This window comes from Triticum dicoccoides, chromosome 2B (assembly GCF_002162155.2).
Source record: "Triticum dicoccoides isolate Atlit2015 ecotype Zavitan chromosome 2B, WEW_v2.0, whole genome shotgun sequence".
NCBI classification, from domain to species: domain Eukaryota; kingdom Viridiplantae; phylum Streptophyta; class Magnoliopsida; order Poales; family Poaceae; genus Triticum; species Triticum dicoccoides.
The window spans coordinates 825173579-825194451 of NC_041383.1; the positions used below are offsets into that span (position 1 = coordinate 825173579).

The 20873-nt window shown below is 42.4% G+C and overlaps 1 pseudogene; it reads left to right on the top strand.

Annotated features, from left to right (window-relative positions):
* The first annotated feature begins 6238 nt into the window (after window positions 1-6238).
* Window positions 6239-9696, top strand: LOC119361606 (annotated as a pseudogene).
* Window positions 9697-20873: the final 11177 nt, after the last annotated feature.

Genomic DNA, 20873 nt, shown 5'->3' on the forward strand with positions numbered 1-20873 from the left:
GTTCTTATTGGATTGGCCTCAGTTGAATTGGAGAATTGGAGTAGCACTAGCTCAATATATGTATGGATGAATGGATAATGGATGTGCCCACTACTCACATTTGCCCCTAATTTCGAACGGTCCTCAAATTTGCCCCTCTGCCGTCGGTTTCACTTATAGAAATGCCCCTCCATTTCGTTTCCATCCTGTCAAGGTTGTCTGCCTGCTAACTGGCCGTCGGTTTGACATATTTGCCCCTTCATCCTTACATGTGAGCCCAAGCATACCTGTTCACCGCACTCTCCCTCTCATTCTCTTTCTTCAACCGCTCGAACCGCACACTCTCCCTTCCCCCAAATCGCTGCATAACCCTAACCCGAGCGTCTTCGATCCCCGGTAAGCAAAGCTCCAGATCAATGGTCTCCGCGGTTGAGATTTCGTGGTTCTGACTCCGTGTGCCGCTGTGTTGCGGATAGACACAACCGCTGCGGATGCAGAGCGACGGTGGTTGCGGTGTCGGCGGCCAACAAGGGAGCACAACGCCAGTGATGCATGCTTCGGCTGGGTAAGTCCCTTACTTTCAAATCTGAAGCACGTTCTTTGTTCAGTTTAGTTTTCATAGTCAGATTTGTTGGTTACTGCATTCGTAGTGCTCATTTGGTTCATTTTTTTCTTTCAGGTTTCCATGCTTATCCGTAGGCTGGAACATTTTGTCTGGATTGTAGAATACAAACAACACTGCTAGTTCCAAATGGTACAGAAGCAAGGGAAAGAGGCTTCTTATTTCCTTTGGTTGTGGAGAGCACACTGAAGTTTGACCAGTTTAGATCTCTTATTTGTGCTAAATACCCCTGGGGAATACATGATGCAGTAGAATTCAGATTCCGGGACATTGATATTGCAATTTTGAGATTTTGCACTTCTTTTAATATCTAAAAACATATAATAGTGCAATTTTTACACTCGAGTACAATTTATACACATGTTATATAATACTTACATGTATATATTTTGCACTCACCCAAATCTCAAAAATACCTGTAAAACCCAACTAAAAAACGACAAGAAAAGGAAACAATGCATACAAATAAAAAATGAGGTAGCACTGCTAGCCTATAAACAAACAAGCCACACGAAACGGACTTCAGCCCAAAAAGATATCGACTGACCCAAAACAGTGGCCAGACAAAAAATTGGGCCCAAAACACAACAATGGTCACAAATGAAAAAAAAAGAAGGAGCAGGAATCTTGAAGCAAAAAATAACGGCCTAAAATATCAACTCACCTAGATTGAATATTCTGCCAACTTAAATATAGCTGAATGAAAATAACAACTCCCTGGAAAAGTGCCCAAGTCTAATGTAGTAATAATAATAGAGGGTATGCTCTATAGTTTTTATTTTTTCTAAAAATATATATTTTTTATTTATACTTAAGATAGACAAATATGTAATCTCTTTCGCAAAAAAAATTATGTAATCTAGAAATATATGTGAACATATTTGTTAGAGACATGAGTTCTTGAGCTTTCTACAAGGATATTTTACAATAGTTGCGAAGACATAAAGACACATATAACGATGCATTTTAATTCAACCAAGGTTTTCTTGTCAGTATCTCGAACGAAATTTTAAGAACAAAATACAAACAAGATTTTTGTTGCAAAATGCAATTTTATTTGAGCCGATGTGTATTTGCAAATATAGATATTGGTGTTATAACAAATAACATTGTATCTTAAATTTTTAAAGCCATATTTACATTGTTAATTCTTTTGAATATATTAAAAACAAATTAAGATCTTATATCGATGTAATAATCACAAATACCTAAAAAAGTTTGTTATAAAAAAGTGTATTACAGTTGCTTTAATGATAAGTCATAACTACAAACGTATACTAGAATAGATTTGACCGCTATAATCATTAGTTAGACATAAGATTCACCAATCATCTTCAGAAGAATTTGACATTGTTTTATACGTGTGTTATGCTCGTCAGCGGATTAATCAAGCAGCTTGGTAGCTAGGTTTGATATGTTTGTTAGGTGGGCGCTGCCTCGGATAAAGAATCCATCAACTTCATTCACTTGCGTATCTTGGGGAAACGAGTTATGTAAGTGCAGTCTACGTAGGCTAGAAAGTACACGACTGGTTTGACGACCGCGTGATAGCTTGATAATAAAGTAATATTCTACAAGGATGTATCAAAATTGGTCCACCAAGTGGTATCGGAGCCAAGTTGATCTGCTAATAACAAAAGTTGATCGTCGAGGTGGGAGAAGTTTACAACACCCTGAAAGTACCAATGGTGATGAGAACGATCGTGTTTGTATATCCACCATTCGACCCCGACAACTACAACATCTGGGCGGTGAGGACGAGTGTTGTGCTCAAGTCTCGTGATTTATGGGATCCAGTTAAATCTTGGTGGTAAGAAGTATGTGAAAGGAAATACGAAGCACCGCATGGATCGTCAAGTCGTGTCTGCGCTTTATTCTATGATGCCGATGGATGTCTTTCAACACCTGACCGCCAAAACAACGGCAAAGGAGTTGCGGGAGGCGGTTAAACCGGCGCGGTTCACACCTTGCATCTCTTGATCAATATGATGGTTGATGTGGTAGCTTGGGTGAGTTAACTTGGATTTTGCAACCAAGGTCAGCCCTTTTAGCTAATTTGATTAGTCTGCAGGGCCTGCACTGACTTGATTTTACTCTATGGTAATTGTAACCAAGATTATTAATCATTTATTGCCTTGTGAGGTTTCTATCTGGATAATCAAGTTTAATTTCTGCTAGATATCAATAATTGTAATGATTATGGTATGATGATTGCAACCAATGAATATTACAGTGTGCAGCAGGGCTTAGTTAATTAAGGTACTAGTGCACATTTTAGCTTAGTAATACACTACATGCATGTGGTGCTAATGCTTGGGTGTCATTTTTTCAAGACAATGGGGCTTCAGAAGTACGAAAGAAAAATAGTTTACAGGATTCAGACTAGTATTAATTTGGTGTTTGTTTTGTCTTGTGATTAATTCAAACTGCAACCAAGTTATAGCATGCATAATAAACCAACTCTGGAATATGTTTACCTACCACACACTGCATTTGCCTGCCTGTTGATGATCAACGTTAGTTTGAACAATTTTAATGAATGGTTAGTTTGAACAATTTTAATGAACAGGCAGATCTGAGGGGTAGGGTCTTGAGTGGGTACATTACATTACTGTTGGCAAACTGGTGGCAAGCATTTGATTCCTTTGATTATTGAACAAAATCAAGTTGTCGTTTTTGCCCATTTCTGTTGCTGCTGGAGCATAATCATCTTCTTTTTTTCACCAGCAGAGCACTACTCATGCTGCACTCACAGTGCATTTGTAAGACATATCACCTGCAGACATAACACGGTTCATTTGAAGAAGACGCCACCAAATTTGGCTGGTAATGCACGTCTTGTCTAGATTTTCTACTGGACAAATTGTTTCCCCAGTAAGCAAGAATTTAATCCCCTTGACCATTCAAAGGAGTCAAGGTTGGTGTTTTTGCCCATTTCTGTTGCCACTGGAGTAGCATACTCTTTTTCTTACCAGCAGAGCGCCACTCTTACTGCCCTTATGAGGTTTCTTTGTTTCGAGAATATGCAATGCTTCTGTATCATTTCACTGACAGAAGAGTGAAGAAAGTACTGGGTGCGGATATAACGATGACACGTGTGTGAGCCGACGTGAAAAAGATGACCAGAGCACAAGACACGGGGTGCTCAGCCCAAAACTAGCGCTAGCTTAACTCTCAGTAAGTAAAGAGAACTGTTTAGTTTGCGACTAGTTAACTGTTCTGCCTCTCGAGCTGCAACTTGGGAACTGTATATTACTTGTATGGTCGCCATGACGATGATGAGATGGCCGTTTTAAGACTGACGGCTGGAGGCTATGGAAAGGTACACATGTTTTTCAGGAGAACAATTTATTTCAGAAGGAATTGTGATTGGGTCAATAGCTCCTGTGTGACATCTTTGAGGTGCAATGGAACGAGTGCGACGTAGTTGAGGAAAATAGCTCTGGTGCTATGTTTCGGAAGCCCAAATAGCCAAGGCCTACTCAGACAATTAAACTGGTCGTCAACGGGAGTGAGATTATGTTTAAGACATGTGCGTCCCACATGGCAGTGCATCTAGTTACGGGCCCCACTTGGCAGTGCATCAGGTGAAACGTGTCCCTCTGAACGTGTACCCCTGTCTGAATCCCACCCCCTCTTCGTTCTTGGCGGTGAGCCGGCGACGGCGGCGGAGATTTTGTTCTCGGTGATAGCAGCGCGGAGCTTTCGTTCTCGGCGACAGCGGCGGCTGTGGTAAGTGAATTCGGAACCCTGTCCTGTTCCCCCCCCTTCCCCTGCGTGTCGAGCTAGATCTCACTGCATCGCCTCTGTTTCCCTCTGTTTTGGTGTTTTTGGTCGATTTGATCCAGATTTGGGTGGGTGGGAGGGGGGCTGACCGCGATGGAGCCGCCAGAGACAACAACATCGGCTAGGTAATCCCTTCATGTGCATCGATTTGTGCCTCGTCTGCTTCCGCTAGATCACCTCACACTGCCCCGCCATTGACAAACAGGGGGATGGTGCTCGAACATTAGAATTCACTATGGAATTCCCTCCTTCTAAGGTGAAGCTAGGTGATGGTAGCATGAGGGAAATAGAGAGAGATACAATTGTGAAGTGGGAGATTGATTTTGTAAACTACAGAGCATGGAAGAGAAGGCCGTGAAGAATGTGGTGGAAAAATTTGGGGAAAGCATATTTAGGGTCCAGAGCAAGAGGTAGCATTGTTACGGTTTGATAATTGGAAGGGGGAGTATGTGAGAATTGAGGATGGTGAAGAGATGGTTGATGAAATCGATCGACAAGATGGTTGGACAACCAAACAGACTATGTTTCATGCAGGGCATGTTGATCTAAAATCAGATTCTAAGGTTGGATATGTGCCCTCAAAGTTAGCTTCACAGATGGTAGATGATGATTGGGCTTTAGAGAGGCAGATAATGCCCAATTGTACAGGTGAAGTGATAGTATTACCTGAGGAGGGTGATGCTGAAGAGGGCTCTGATGGTGTTGCAAGGGTTGTTTCCGTTGATTGGAATTTTGTAGAATTAAATGACCCAACTGATTTAGTCATTGCACCAATGGATGACACTGAGATGGCCTTTTTTGGCATTCCAGTAGCTAATGAAGATAAGGAGGAGAAGGATGGTGAATCTAGTATGCCTACTGATTCTGATGCTAATAGAGATAGAACTGAGGATGTGGATAGACAACTGATGGAAAATGCTGCAAATAATGTAGATGATGCACATGATGATGAGTTGGTAAGTGTGTATGACAAGGAAACCCCTGTTATTACAGTGGGGAAGTTGTTCCCAAACATGGATGAGTTTAGGATGTGTTTCAAGACTTATACAGTCAAACATGAGTTTGATGCCAAGATTAAGTGGACTGGTAGAAAGAAGTTTTATGCAAGTTGTAGACGTTTTGATGGAAGTGTAAAGCCTTTCAAGTGGTACATATCTGCTAGACGCCAACCTGATGGAAGTACCATTAGAGTGAATCAAATCCCACACCAACATACTTGTATTACAAGTTCACAGAGAGTATCAACCATGTCATCACAGCTTTGGATTGCAGAAAAGATCACTCCTATTTTAGCCAAGAAACCAAACACTACTGCAAAGAAACTTAAAATAGACTTGGAAAAGCAATACCCCATTAAGGTGAAGTATAACACGGTGTGGAAGGCAAAACAAAGGGCAATGAAACAATTATATGGTGACTGGGCAAATACTTTTAGGATGCTTTATAATTTCAAAGCAGAGGTGGAGAAGAGGTCAAGAGTCCTTTTCTCTAAGTTTTTCTCTACTCCTATAAAAATCTGAGTTGGTGGTGATGGTGTGCCTGCCATCTACAATTTTCGACCATCGGATCTGTATTCGACGTATGGGAGGCAGCCCCACTTCACATTTGCAAAAGAACCCTTGTGCTCTATGTCATGCTCCATCGATCCCCAACTCACCCAACCAGGAAACTAGAGGTATTCGATCCTTCTCGAAGAGGGGGGAACACAGTGGAACCGAACTGGCCAACTGCCATAGAAAATAATTACTGCAATCTCTGACTTGGTGTATAGAAAATTTTACTTCCTGTGCTAATTGCGTCCACTATCGGCCTGCAGGACGAAAATAGGCGTCCAGACTCTAACAACCAACCATGAGCTCATCTGCCATTGGGTTCATTAGTGCCTTCAATGAATGTGTCACATTTTTTCAGTGGGCGAAATCTGCCATTTCATCTCTGCACTCCCGATGGAGTGGCTCACAAGAGCAAAGTCTCCAGGATCGTGTATTGCAGTTGGAGAGTGGCCTACAACGTCTCAGAGATACTCTTCCTGCAATGTATGACCTCATTAATAAAGCAGAGTGGAGAAGCCATGAACATGGTGTGGCCAATCTCCTTCCGAATCTCAGGGATGCCGTGTGTGAGGCTGAGGACCTTCTTGATGAGTTCAGATGGTATGAGAAGAAGGTGCAAGTGGAGGGAAATGGAAGTCAATCTCCTTTCGTTGACTTCTTTCATACCGTCATCCAATGCAGCTTCAACAAACTGAATAATGTGCAGTTGAGGTTGAATCAACTTTCGAGTCAGTTGGAGAATGTGGGGCTTCATGGATTTACGCAACACTTTGACAAATTAGTCAGGCCGGAGAAGTTTTTCCAAATGAAACAAAAATATTTGGTCGTGACAAGGAGCTGGAGAAGGTATTGGGATTTCTCAATTTAGCCACAAATTTAAAACGCAAAAGAGCAGCTAGTTCAATCAATGCATCAACGAGCAAACATGTTAGTAATGAGAGAATATCAAGTCTTCCTGTTTTGGCAATAGCTGGAATTGGAGGTGTTGGAAAGACCACTTTGGCCCAACTTATCTGTAATCATCAACAAGTGAGGTCCCACTTTGACCCGATAATTTGGATTTGTGTCTCGGATGACTTTGATGTGAAGAGGCTAACTAAAGAGGTCATACAATCGTGTACTAGAGAGGAGGGAATAAATGATAATTTGGATTCTCTTCAGCATGCTCTTTCAAAACAACTAAAAAACAAAAGGTTATTGATAGTCCTTGATGACATGTGGGATGATGCCTTGAAGGAAAATGGGCAGTGTTGGAAGAGGTTTTGTGCAGCTTTTAGAAGTGTTCAAGAGAGAAGTATGGTGTTGGTCACCACTAGATCTACAAATGTTACCCAGGGGATGGGCACAATGGAGCCCATCATATTGGAAGGTCTAAATGATGACGTCTTATGGAATTTCTTCAAGTCATGCGCGTTTAGATCTGAGGGTTTTAACAATGATCATGAGGTAGAGCGCATTGGTAGAAAAATACTTCCTAAATTGAAGGGCTCTCCTTTGGCCGCCAAAACTCTGGGACACATGTTAAGCACGGACCTTCAAGCATCACACTGGAATTCTACACTTCACAAAGAACTATGGCAGTTGAGACAAAATGAGACTGGCATTTTGCCTGCTCTTCGGTTGAGCTACATGTATTTGCCATTCTATTTGAAGCAATGCTTTGCATTCTGTGCTGTGTATCCCAAAGATTACGAATTTAACAAGGCATGTTTAGCTGAGATTTGGGTGGCAGAAATCTTTGTAGAACATCAAGGTAGTGTCCCAATTCAAGATATTAGTTGTCAGTATTTTGAAGAGCTTATCACACGGTCCTTCTTTCAAAATGTTGTAGGTGGATATGTAATTCATGACTTGATGCATGACATGGTACAAAAGGTTTCAGAGGATGACTGCTTCATTTTAAGAAATAAGAGTGACTTTGATAAAGTTCCCCAGAATGTTCGTCATCTATATGTACTCCCTAGTAGTGACTTTGAAGATTCCAACTTGTTAAGACTATGCAAGTACACGAAGCTGCGCACCTTAATTTGCAAGAAGAACTTAAGAAACAACACAGGATTTGTAATGGACAAATGGTGTACTAAACTTCTTCGTATGCGGGTGATTTCTTGTCCCTTCACAAATGAGTTACCAGATAGTATCGGCAACTGGAAGCATCTTCGATACCTTGAAATCTACAGAGCTTGTCCTTTGAAGAGGATTCCTTCAAGTTTCTGTTGTCTATATAATCTGCAGATTGTATATACCAAGAATATTGAGCTTGAAAGTTTGCCCAGTGACTTTGCTAAGTTGATCAGTTTACAGAAATTCGAATCACATGGATTACCATATTATTATGCTGGCCGTCATATGCATCTGGATTCAGCCAAAGGGCAGGGACAATTAATTAGGTTAATAAAGAACCTGAACCAGTTACGTGGACACTTGGAGATATATAATGTTGGCATCCTAAGTAAGGATCATGCAGCAGAAGCTGAACTCAAGAATAAGAAATATCTTGATGAGTTGGAACTGAAAATGTGGGGTGCTTTAAGCTTCAGTCTCAAATCAGACGGGACGATGATATAGAAGTGCTTCAAGCTCTGCAACCTCCTATCAGTCTCAAGTCTCTGTCCATTTGGCATTATGCTGGCGTGTCACTCCCAAGCTGGTTTCAGCCACAGAACCTGCCAAGCATAAAATCACTTACTTTCATAGGCTGTTTTCGACTCGAGAGCATATCATCTCCCATGATCTCACATAGCATACAGTTCAATGAGATGCATGCAGTTCATATTTTCATGTCCCTGGAAGACGTAACCATTGATGGGTGCGAAAATATATCAAGCCTCGAACATTTTCGGCATCCAGATTATGTAACAGCCATCAAGAAAATAAGAATTGAAAAGTGCAAGATGTTAGCATCAGTACCAACTGAAAATTTTGAGGATTTCCATTTCCTTGAAGAACTGGACATACGGCATTGTCCAAACATCCGCCTCCAAAGATTGGTTTCACAGTCCCTAGAGAAGCTCAATCTACAAGGTTCTGGACTTTTTTGCAATATTGACTGTGGCTCCCTCACCCACTTTCATTTAGACTGTGACTGTCACGTCCATCCAACTACAAACGTGGAGTCTTCCATCTCTACGGGAGTTAGCCATTAGCTGCAAATCTCTTACATCTATCGGAGGTAGCATTTGGGCATTCTCGTTCCTTAATGTCCTAACTGTAAAATGCTGTGATAAATTGTCAACCCTTGATGACTTGCATACACAAGAATATTTGCCTGCTATTGAGGAAATTGAAATCAGAATTTGTAGGGAGCTACTGTCCCTGCCAGGTGAACGGTTTGTGAGTTTTCCTTATCTGAAACGCCTTATGGTTTATGAGTGCCCAAGTCTCAACTGGCATCAAATGTCTGAAATTGTTACTCTGAAATTTCAGCGTAATTTCAGAGTAATCAATCAACAATTTCACCAGCAGAGGACATTGTTACTCTAAAATTGTTGATTGATTATTTCGAAAGGAATTGCAGTGTGCAGCAGAGGAAGCTAAGGTAGTTTACCTTAATTTAACTCACTAATACTACAGTTGATGCATGCGCTGCTGGAGCTTGGAATGGGTTGGGAACCTGAAGCCTACTTACTGCACATTTTTCCAGACAGTTTTTGGGGTTCAGAAGTGAGCAAAAGAAATTGGGTTGCAGGGTTCAGGCTTCAGACTGCTCTTTTGTGTTTGTTTTGCCTTGCGATTGTTTCCAAGATTCAGAAGTGAGGAAATAATAGCTAGTTAATGTTGCTGTTTTGCAGGGCTCAAATTTTGATGTCTCCGATGATTATTTCAGGCTGCTGCTGCACAAATTAAGTTGAATCAATAGTCTGTCAGTGTTGACGATTAAGATTAATTGTTTGGACAATAAGCAGGCAGTCAGTTTTGAGGTGCAGCGTGTTATCTGGAAGTGATGGATGCAACTCAAATGATGACAAGACGCTTTGAAAATCAGCGGCGTTCGTTTCGCATTTGCTAAGCAGGAATTTTATCCCCTTGGGCACCGGAAGGAATCAAGCCTGATATTTTTGCACATTTCTGCCGCTACTTGACTAACCGGAGTAGCGTTCTCTGCTTCTTCTATCAGAAAACAATCGCAAATCTTCTTCAGGCTTTTTCCCATTTCATGAGCGAACTATCAGAAAGGAATCAAGCTTGCCGGTTTTGCCCATTTATGCTGCTGCTTTAGTAGCGCAACATCTTCTGCTTCTTTTACTAGCACCACTACTCTTACTGCACTTGTAAAAAGATCCTGGCTCAGGTTTCAGTAAATAGAGAGGACAAGTTTGGTTGCAGCTTATTTTCTTCTCTGCATTTTGAGCCGCAGCAGATGAACAGTTCACTTGTATGGTCGCGGCCATGATGAGATGGCCATTTTTTAGTACTCCATAATCCACAATTTTTAACATGTATCCGATTATTCGTGGTGTTAAACATCACATGTGCGGTATATGGTTGGGATATAGAGATATGGCTAGGAGGTAGTTTGTATGAGATATATCTCCTCTCCTTTTTCTTCTCCCTCAAGTTGTATATCTTGATTCTCTCTTATCTCTTGTAACCGCACGCATGTAAAGCCATCTAGGGTTTTGGCTCCCCTACTATATAACATGGACACGTCGCCCCCAACAGGGTAAGACGTTTCACCGCTCGCACATGGTAATCAGAGCCCCTCTTATTCAACTCATCTAGCTACCAGAACCATCTGTGCCAAAGCCACCATGTCTTCCTCCTCCGACGCTTCCTTCCCGGCTAGTCTCAATTGCCAGGTCACCGAGAAGCTATCCCGCACGAACTACGTGCTGTGGCGCACGCAGATCATACCCCAACCGCGTGGCGTCGGGGTCTTCGGCTACGTCGACGGCACCCAGCTGGAGCCGGCAAAGCTCCTCGTCACCACCAAGGAAGGCAAGGAGACTTCAACGCCCAACCCTCTCCACCCAATATGGGTCAGGAAGGACTAGCAGGTCCTTGGCTACCTGCTGGGCAACCTCACAAAGGAGGTGCTCCTTACGGTGACCACGGTCACCACTGCAGGCGTGCTTTGGACGACGCTCGCCGGCATGTACTCGTCGCAATCGGCGAGTCGCATCAACAACATCACTACTAGGGAAAACCCTAGTAGTAGCGCGGGTAGACGCGCTAATAATAAGGCGCTACAGCTAACTTATAGTAGTAGCGCGGTCCGTACCCGCGCTAGTACTGTTGACGATATCCGCAGCGCTTTTGTGGAACGCGCTACTATTAGTTAGTTGTAGCGATTTGTTGTCCCTCGCTACTGCTATATCTTTCATCATTTTCCCCTGTACCCCTTTCCCTCTTTCCCTTTCAGATACTAGGTACTACTACTAGATATCAAATTCATAAACCATTATAAGTACTAGGTAGTACTCCCTTCGTTCCAAATTACTCGTCGTGGTTTTAGTTCAAACCACGACGAGTAATTTGGAACGAAGGGAGTACTAGATAACAATTTCATGCATAGTCAACATGCATCCTCAAGCAGTACACGGTCATATCGACGGTGATCATCATATGTAGTTCTAGATGATATCGACGACGATCATCATATGTAGTTCTAGATGATATCGATGACAATCATCATATGTAGGTCTAGATGATATAGCCACACACACATATGTAGTTCTAGATGATATCAAAGACAATCATCATCCTCAAGCCTGGGCGGTTGGTGTTCCTGATAGTAATTAGGATGGCCTGTCCAACACGAAGATTCTTGCCATCGAGGAATTTCTTCCACCCAACCGAGTTTAAGTGTGTGCGACCGCCCGTGTCCACGCGGTAAGTACAGGTTGCGACGGAGCCCCTTGTAGTAAGGCGTAGTCCAGCTGAGCCTTCTTCATCAGGCTCGAAACCATAATTCACAGGTAGGCTCTTTGCCAATTTCTGAATAAGATAAACATATCAATTAATAAATAGCCTCGCAAATAAGTACATATGGATTATCTACACTATTAATAGTTCCTTAGATTCTACACTAATAAGCATGTGATCGAACTCTACACTAAAACATATCATCGACTAGATTCCACACAACATACCATATCATTGGACTGTACACTATGTATTTCATCGGATAATTTGCATTTGTAAGTATAACATACCATATCATGTCGATCAACAATACAAAAAATACACTTCCGTGATGATACGTGTTTGTCACAGTAGGTCGCGTTTTTTGTCAAGCATGTACATCCATGACAAATTTATGACAGAATCAAGATAGTCATACATGTGCTGTCGTAGAAGTGTTCCATGACATTACCAAAATTATCATCACGGAAGTGTCCACTTCCATGACTATAAATCGCGCGTCACAGAAGTGCTTTTGTCAAGGGTGACCGACACGTGACATCCACCGCAACGGAACGCCGTTAAGCCATCGGGTCGGATTTTGGATCCGATAACCCGTTAACAGCCCCGACCAATGGGAAATTTCCACTTGTAAAATTTTGATTGGCCGTCAGTGGGCCAGATGTCGCCCGTCCATTGGAAGAGACATGCCTATGGTACATCGACACGTGGCTGGGCCCAACAAAGGCCCATATAGGTTAAAAAGGCCGGCCCAGTCAAAGGCCCGTAGAACTTAATCAGGTACTAGTGGGCCAGCCCAATAACGGCCTGCTTAATAAAGGCCCATTTACAGCCCGAAACCAGATCTGGCCCGTTAATTATTCGCTCAATATTTGGGCCCATTTACGGCTCGAAGCCAGATCTGGCCCGTTAATTGTTCGCCAAATATTTGGACTCAAGTACAGCCCAGTGACTTTCGGCCTATTAGAGGTCTGATGTAGACATGGGCCCATTTCAGCCTGGTGTGACTTTCGGCCTGGGAATGGCCCGTCCTGCCCATGGGACATATATGGTCCGACGGGACATCGGGCCCACTAACGGCCCGTGCTAAAGGTGGCAACAGTTAAGCCCAACGTGACTTTGGGCCTGTTAAAGGCCTGTCGCGTAATTCGGCCCGTTGATGCCTGTACTATGCTTTCGGCCTCTTAAAGGCCCATGATATCAGTGGGCCAACTAAGGCCCGAGATATGTTTCGGCCTGGTAACGGCCCGTGAGCTAATTGGGCCCATAACGGCCCTGTCTACATTTCGGCCTGCTGAAGGCCCGTCGACGACTAGTGAAAATTGAGGCCCAACATGCATTTTGGCCTGCTAAAGGCCCGTGGTTTCATCTCAGCCGTAACAGGCCAGTACAATATTCAGCCTATTAATGGCCCAACGCTACCTGGGCCAAACTAAGCGTTGGGTCGACAAAAGGCCCAACTAAAATATAGGCCGGTGTAAGTTTGGGCCTGGCGCAATGTGTGAAGGCCCCAATCATTCGGGCCCAAGAAAGACACAGGCCGGCGCAATTGTGGCCTGCTAAAAACCTGGCCTGTTATCGAATGTTTCGGCCCGGTCGACTACATCTGATTTTTTTCAGATAGCGAATGATGGCAGTAACTAGTAGGAATTAAGAACAAACCTACTCTATACAATAGAGAAATTACGGCATAGTAACTAAGAATAAACCTACACTATACAATAAAGGATTTAAGGTATATTACATCCACTGGGCATCGATGTTCGCCACCAGTGATCATAAAGTGCAACGAAGAAGCAGATTACAAAAACTGGGCACCATTGTAGCGTAACAAAATAATACTGAACCGAGACCACTTCCAAGACAGTTCAAGAAAGGTTAGCCTTGCGGGGGAACTGCTGCGCAAGCTGCTGAGCAAGGCTGTGAGACCGGCCTAGCATGTCGGTCATAGCTTCCAGGTGTAGCTGTTTAGCGTTGAGGTTCTCATTGGTGTTCTGCGCAATCTTTCTTAGAGATAGGACTTCAAGTCGAAGTTGAGTTGCAGAATGCCTTTCTTCTATAACTTGGGACTGAAGAAGTTGAACTGATTCAAACAACGAATTCTGTGAGCTTGTCTGACTGTTAGTCTCAAGTAACTTGAACACTGCATCAAGACAAGACTTTGGGGTTGTCTCACTATCTTCAAGATGTTTTGCCTTCTTTGCTGCAATATATATTGGGTTTGTCTCACAGCCTTCAGCAGACTTGTGCATGCCATCAGGCATATCACCCTGAAAGAAAGCAGAGAGATGACAGGTTTTGCACGTGTATAAACAAAGATGATAATTGTTCTATCAATTCTATCCAATTTCAAATTAGAAAATAAAGAGTAAGTTCAAAATATCAATAGCATAATTTGGCATTGTTCATAATGCGGGGAGCTTCACCACACTACTGGATTACCATGTCAACATAACAAGCATAGATGAAGGGCAAAGAAAATCATTGTATCTATTTTGGATAATGTGCATGGCATGTTGTTCATATCATCAGCCACATCAGTAAGATAAAACAGGAAATGACAAGGTGCAAATGTGGGCAGCTTCACCACACACTGGATTATAGATCCACAAAACCAAGCATACATATAGGGAGTATTAAGTAATGTGCATGGTATGAATAAGAAGTTTGGTTTTACAAGTAAAACTTAGAACTTACGGTTCTTACGAACATGCATTTTGGTAGAAACAGCAAACTAAACAGCAGTAAACGATAGGGAGTATGAGAAAATTAAACAGCAATTGAGGATAAAGGCTTTAGAAGGACTGACTTACATTAACAGTTAACACCAGCTTTATAATGCCCTTTTCCATGTCAAGGGAAGGATAACTCAAGAATTTCAGCATAGAATCTTCTTCATAAGCATTGCCTGTACTCTACATTTTGCAGAGAGTAATTATAGATATGATAATACTGGAAGGGATAGAGGATAATGAAGATAAGATGCAGATTGATGCTACATAATCAACTACAAATCCCTGGAAGTACAAGCGTTACAGGACAAAAAGTACTGACAAGAGCAATGGGCTACACTTTTGCACTGGCTTTGTCTGTGTATTCTACTTGTTGGTAAGATTAAATATAGATCCGATCTTTTTTAGTAAATGATGGGCGAGGGAGATAAGATGCAGAATGCTACAAAATGAACCAATCCCTCTTCACATAATACAAGAGTGTTTTGAACACTGGTGTACTGTACAAAACGTTCTTATATTATGGGATGGAGGGAGTAGCTGTTAATGTAAGTACAATGATAGACCACGTTCAGTCCTTACAAGAGGACTACAGAGCTAAACCTCTTCAAAAGCATTGGGTTGATTCTAAATTTGTGTAAGAGTCCATACGGATCTTATAATGTCCACCAAATAGATGATTACGAGGCTAACATGTGCAGTGATGCTACATAATCAAACAGCTATGAAAGTAAGTATGGTCATACAGGGCAAGACGTACTCACAAGAGCAATGCAGTGTGTAGTATAGTTGCGAGATTCTGTGGTCCCTTGAGAACGAATGTTCTTCTGCTAACAGTTTTCATACAAGTGAGACATTAAGGCAAATGCAGTAATGTAGTTCAAATTGTGATATCATAGATAGTACCTTACGCTACAGCCGAGACCAATGTGTAACAAGATTATTCCAGTCACCGTCGGATAAATGTAGCACCGGAGACATTACAGAAATTTCGTTCAGAGGCTTGCCATCGAAGTGCGCTTGCCTCAGGTAGGAACGATACTTCATCAACGAGTGCTTGAAAAGCGTAACCAACTCTTGCTCGTCATCACAATCCAGTTTGCTCCTCGCCTATTTAAAAGAATGAAATCTTGTGTATTCTGTCAGCAGAAACATATGCAGTAATGACCATGAATAACATTAGTACATTACTTACACGTAAGTTGCGGAGGAAGACTGGAAATTGTTCTGTGTCTGCGGTATAATCTTTCCATGAAGGAAAGATGCGACAAAGTTCCTGACAGCAACATAAGCTTCGTCTTCTAAACTGGGAAGAAATGGAACATGAGTCCTATTTGCTGCAATTGGGGCTCTCTCTGGTTCGAAAAGGGATTTGGCAACTGGATTTGGTGTACTCTTTGCTGGAATGGGGGTTTTGCGTCGTACAACTGGTGCTATGTCAACTGGCATAATCATATTGTTTGCTGCAGTTGGGGTCTGCTGAGTTGGAGCATCAGAAATGACCAGTGTAGTAGGACTAGAGTCTGCTAGAGTTGGGGTATTTTGTGGGTCAGGTGATATTGCAACTACACCTAATGGGCTATTTGATTTATCAGGTGCCACTACCTTTTCCAAATACTTTTCTTGTGCTCCTCCATGATCAGCAATCGCCCTCTTCCTTTTGAACGTCTGATACACAAGAACAACATTTAAATGGATAAATATGATATGATGACAGATGGAGTATGTACTGAAAATGGATAGGCAGGGCGTATTCACATACACGATGTGTAAACTAAGCTAATGGCAGTTCAACAAAGTAGAAGCAATGCAAAGCATCAGTTGCAAGATATGTGCGAGCAATGTAACCTTGGAAAGTTAGAGCAAGTACCTTGATGGGTGAATAAGATAGGGCATCTTCCTCGGACTCCTCCACTAGGAAGCTACATTGACATAGGTCTCCCTCTAGCTCAGAATCACTGTTAGGATCATATTCTGAGCATGAATCTGTAGGTGGAGAGCGTTTGCATTGCATTGCATCCAGACTTGATTTCAGTCCTTTAATGCCAAGTTTGACAGCCATGGCATTGTTCTGCTTTATTCTTTTCATGCTCGCAAGCTCATAATCATTATGATGCTGTTCAGAATCTGAGATTCATGAAAACATAAAAAAAGTAGTCAGATTATCTATGGAATGCATTGCGGATTCAACTCGGAGAGTGTCTCCCCATAAACCCCTGCATATGCAAAGTTTATCTCCCCAACCGTGCTGACCAGACCACACACAGAAATACAAACCCCTTATGTCTCTATAACAGGCAGGCACACATTTCAAAACTGAAGTAGGAACATTAGAATCATATGAAATTCGTATTTGAACAAATAAACTAAGAAATTATGAGTGGCGTAATGTTTAGCTTTAAGGGTGGAGTGTTGGTAGTGCGACACAAAGCAAGTAGGCAGATTGTATTCCATGTAAAAGATCGAAACCTATGTAAAAGCTGGAAATGTCACTTTCTTTCTATACAATGCAGTGTTCGTTACCCACACATGATGGAAGAGATCACATAGAGAAATACTATTCACTCAGGTCTACGGTTCCAGTATTTAGAAACACGGTGGTCCACCCTAAAAGAATATTGACAACAAATATGACAAGGCAAGCATAGATGTAGTGAATCAATCATTTACTTGTGAGCTTATTAGGACAAGTATGCAGAATTGTAACTGCAGTAAGAGACCGCCCAAAATCTAAATGAAGAAGTTTGTCTAGCACTTATTGTTTGCAACTAATCGACGTGAATAATTGGATATTATATCGAATGAGTAAGAAAGACAAGTAAAATTGTCAACAAACCTGGCTTGCAGTAGTAATCTGGGTCAATGTCACTACGACCAACAATCCAAAATGACTAGTTTCTGTTCCGAGGGCGTTGAAGCAGATCTGCGACGGTAGACGGGTGCATCGGGGGATAAGTCCCATTGCGGTGGCAAAGAAGGTCGTGTGAGCGGCCCCAGCAAAGAGGACGATGACGCTGATGAAGCGAGAGGTTGCGATGCAAGGCTATTGGTCCGTCGCCGTGGATGGGAAACGTCCATCTCTAGCAGTGGACAACGCGGTCTTGGTACGCGCTCCGGCATGGTGGAGGATGGTGGCGATGGATGTGGTGGAGGACGACGGCGATGGATGGGGTGGCGGACGGAGGCTGGTGTGGGGATGGGGTGTTCTAGCGCGGACGGTCTATGAATGGGAAAATGGAGGGAGAGGTACGGGGAACCATGTTTTTGCAACGCGCTTGGTTGAATTATGGGAAAGTTACGAACTTAGCCCCCGTTTAAAATTTGGACGTCTCATCGGTTGGGGATAGGACGGTAATCTCGCATCTCGCCAATATTTGCCCAGAGCGATTTTGGGTGAGGAGAGGGTGTTTGGCGCCCATGGTTGGCGCCCACGGTGTATGAACGGAGCTGACAGGTAAGGCGGTTGTGTCACGTCTGAGTGAAGTTACAAACCTGCCCCTATTGAAAATATTTGCCTACATCGATTTCGGCCGAGTCGAGTTTGTTTTGCCGCCCACCGTGTATGAATGGGGAATGGAGGGAGAAACAGAGGTCTTTTGGACGAGCTTGAATCAAATGTGTTTCGCCGCCCATGTTTGACGCCCACCGTGTCGGAATGGGCTCAGAGGCGGTCGTGTCACGTCTAATTGAAGTTACTAACCTATCCCTATTTAAAACAGTGGAAATCGGGCCAATGGATTGTCCGTGTAATGGGTAGACAGTAATTTCCATCTCCCAAACACTTGGCTTCGGGCAGCCGACATGGGAGTGGACATTTTGCTGCTTTTTTCGAATTTTGAGACAATAAGCATCCACGTTTACCCTGGCAACTAAATTTGAATCCATTTTGTATTCCTATATGAATCTTTATAAATCATTCTATGTGTTTTTATATATCTTCAAAAGGACGACAAAGATGTATTCCACTGTCATATATGAATATGGGTTACAAATGCCGATACTCAAATTCAGAAACTAGTATCCAGTTTAAGGTGAATTCGAATATTTGGAACACTTCATGTCCAACTCAAATGTCACACGTAGCATAATGTGTACTCCCATTTAGATATGTAAACAAGCGATGTATCAAGATTCAAATACCGAGTCAATCGACCAAGAATGTACAGAACTAACAGACATATAAACACTTATATATAGAGTATATGGATCAATAATATCAACTAGCATACATAAGCCAGGCCGCTATACTTTTTTTTGCTACAACAGCATCCTTTTTTTAGCCAGCATCTTGGCCCTTTCCGATGCGTGCCACTTATGGTCCATCTATACTACTACTATTGATGAATGCACATTCAGCCCGATTAGCATATTTGTAGGTCCGACACAGCAATCCAAATGAAATGTCTCCGAGTCTTATCAATTAATACAGACTTGTGCTCAAATAAAATTACAAACCAAAAAACGAAAAAAATATTACATGAGCTCTAAAACAAATGGTTTGATTGATTACATGAACAGACAACACAAAGGTTATTCAACTATGGAAAGAACATTTCACCTACGATTTACCAAGTAGGAATTTAATTTCCTTTTTTCCTTCAGGACCTTAACAATCTGGTCAGTCTCAGCTTGCTTCATTTTGAAATCCACCAAATATTTAATGGTTGTCTTGAGTACTGCTTGTGATTGTGATGTTTGCTTCCTCAACATGTCAACTTCATCTCTAAGTGCAGAAGCAGAATCTCTTTCTACCACTAGTTTAGCCTCTAGAGCATCAGCAGTTGGCAATTCATAATGCACGATTGGGCCGGTGCCACTGCTGTGGGATGATGCAACGTCCATGGGGACCTCGCTCTTTGATCTTGGGCTAACCTGTTTTGCCATTAAAGTTCCGATTGGATTCAGAAAAGTTGAAGTTAGCAAAACATCTCAACTAGGAGTTATAACAGCAAACCAGTTAAAAAAACAAGGAATTAAAGAGTTTCAATTGGATGCTGAAAAGTACTAGTTATTAACATTGTTGTAACCCGCTGTTGCAGCAGCAAAGCAGTTAAGCAACAAGTAGATATTTAAGTTAAGGCAAATAGGTAATTCTTAACAGTAAGTATCAAACACATAGATAGGTGCAGTCTACAATATGATTAACAGGCTGTGCCATTATGTAATCAGTAGCAAACTAAATTAAGCCAAGCAATACAATTGAACAATTTTGCAATAAGTGACTAACTAAAATTCCGAGAAACAGGTAACTGAACTTACGCTAGTTCTTTGTACAGGCACACTGCAACTTCTTTTTTGCTTACAAGGTTGTACAAAGGAGTTCATGGCATCAATTGCTTGGATACGCAGTCCCAATACTTTTTTCGTCCCACACTCATGGGTAAGTCGAATGGTTAATCTGGTAAGATGTTGGGTCCTTGATATGTTATATGAGGACGTGTATTCAGACTAGTTGTAGCCAAACACATCACACTGGCTTTTACTGTATATTTCATGCGATTACTTTTGGCATATCGAGATCTAAGCAATCTACAGTAGGATGAAAAGACTGGCATCCTTCACATTATTGGCGAACTCAGTTCATAGAAACAAGCAATTCAACCATTCTGTGGGTAAATCAAAAGCGCCCCTGGAATATTTTTCACTATCCAATCATACACGCAAAAAGCGGCGATGCCACCATAGGGGCTAATATGGGCGGCCACCTCAGGTGGCTGGAAAGTGCGCACCTAGTTTGAGTCGTCCAGGTTAGCCCACGCTAGTTTTGTTCGTCCCAACGCACGAGCAGGCAATGTAAAAAATGAAGAAAAATGTTTTAATTTGGATGGGCCAATAACATAAGTGCAAGGCAGGCCCTATAGCAGGCTCGCGGCCCAAACGAGTGCCTCCCATATCGATCAGCAGCAGGAAAACTCCCAATTCATTCGCTCCAGCCTCCAGTTTGGTTCGCTCCTAACCTAGCCGCCGCTGGACAGACCGACACAGCACTTCCTCGCGCCCTCGTTGGAGGGCGGTCGCCGGGCTTCAAGCGAACGGAAGGACAAGAAGATGAAGATCCAACTCTGGGTGTAGCCTACGTGGGAGGCAGCAGCGGCAGCACAGGCATGGCATCGAGCTTGCGCAAATGGACAGTCGTAGCTTGCAAGAGTAGCATGCGCAACGAGCAGGTACATCACATCCCTGATTATATCTAATTCAACTCTTAAATTTTTGGCCAATAGTTAAACCTGGCGGTGTTGTAAAACTTCTTGTATGTAGGGAATCTATGAGAAAATGAAACCAATTTCTACTTATTTTATAACTCCCCCAATCAATACTGAACTGACTGAATCTGAT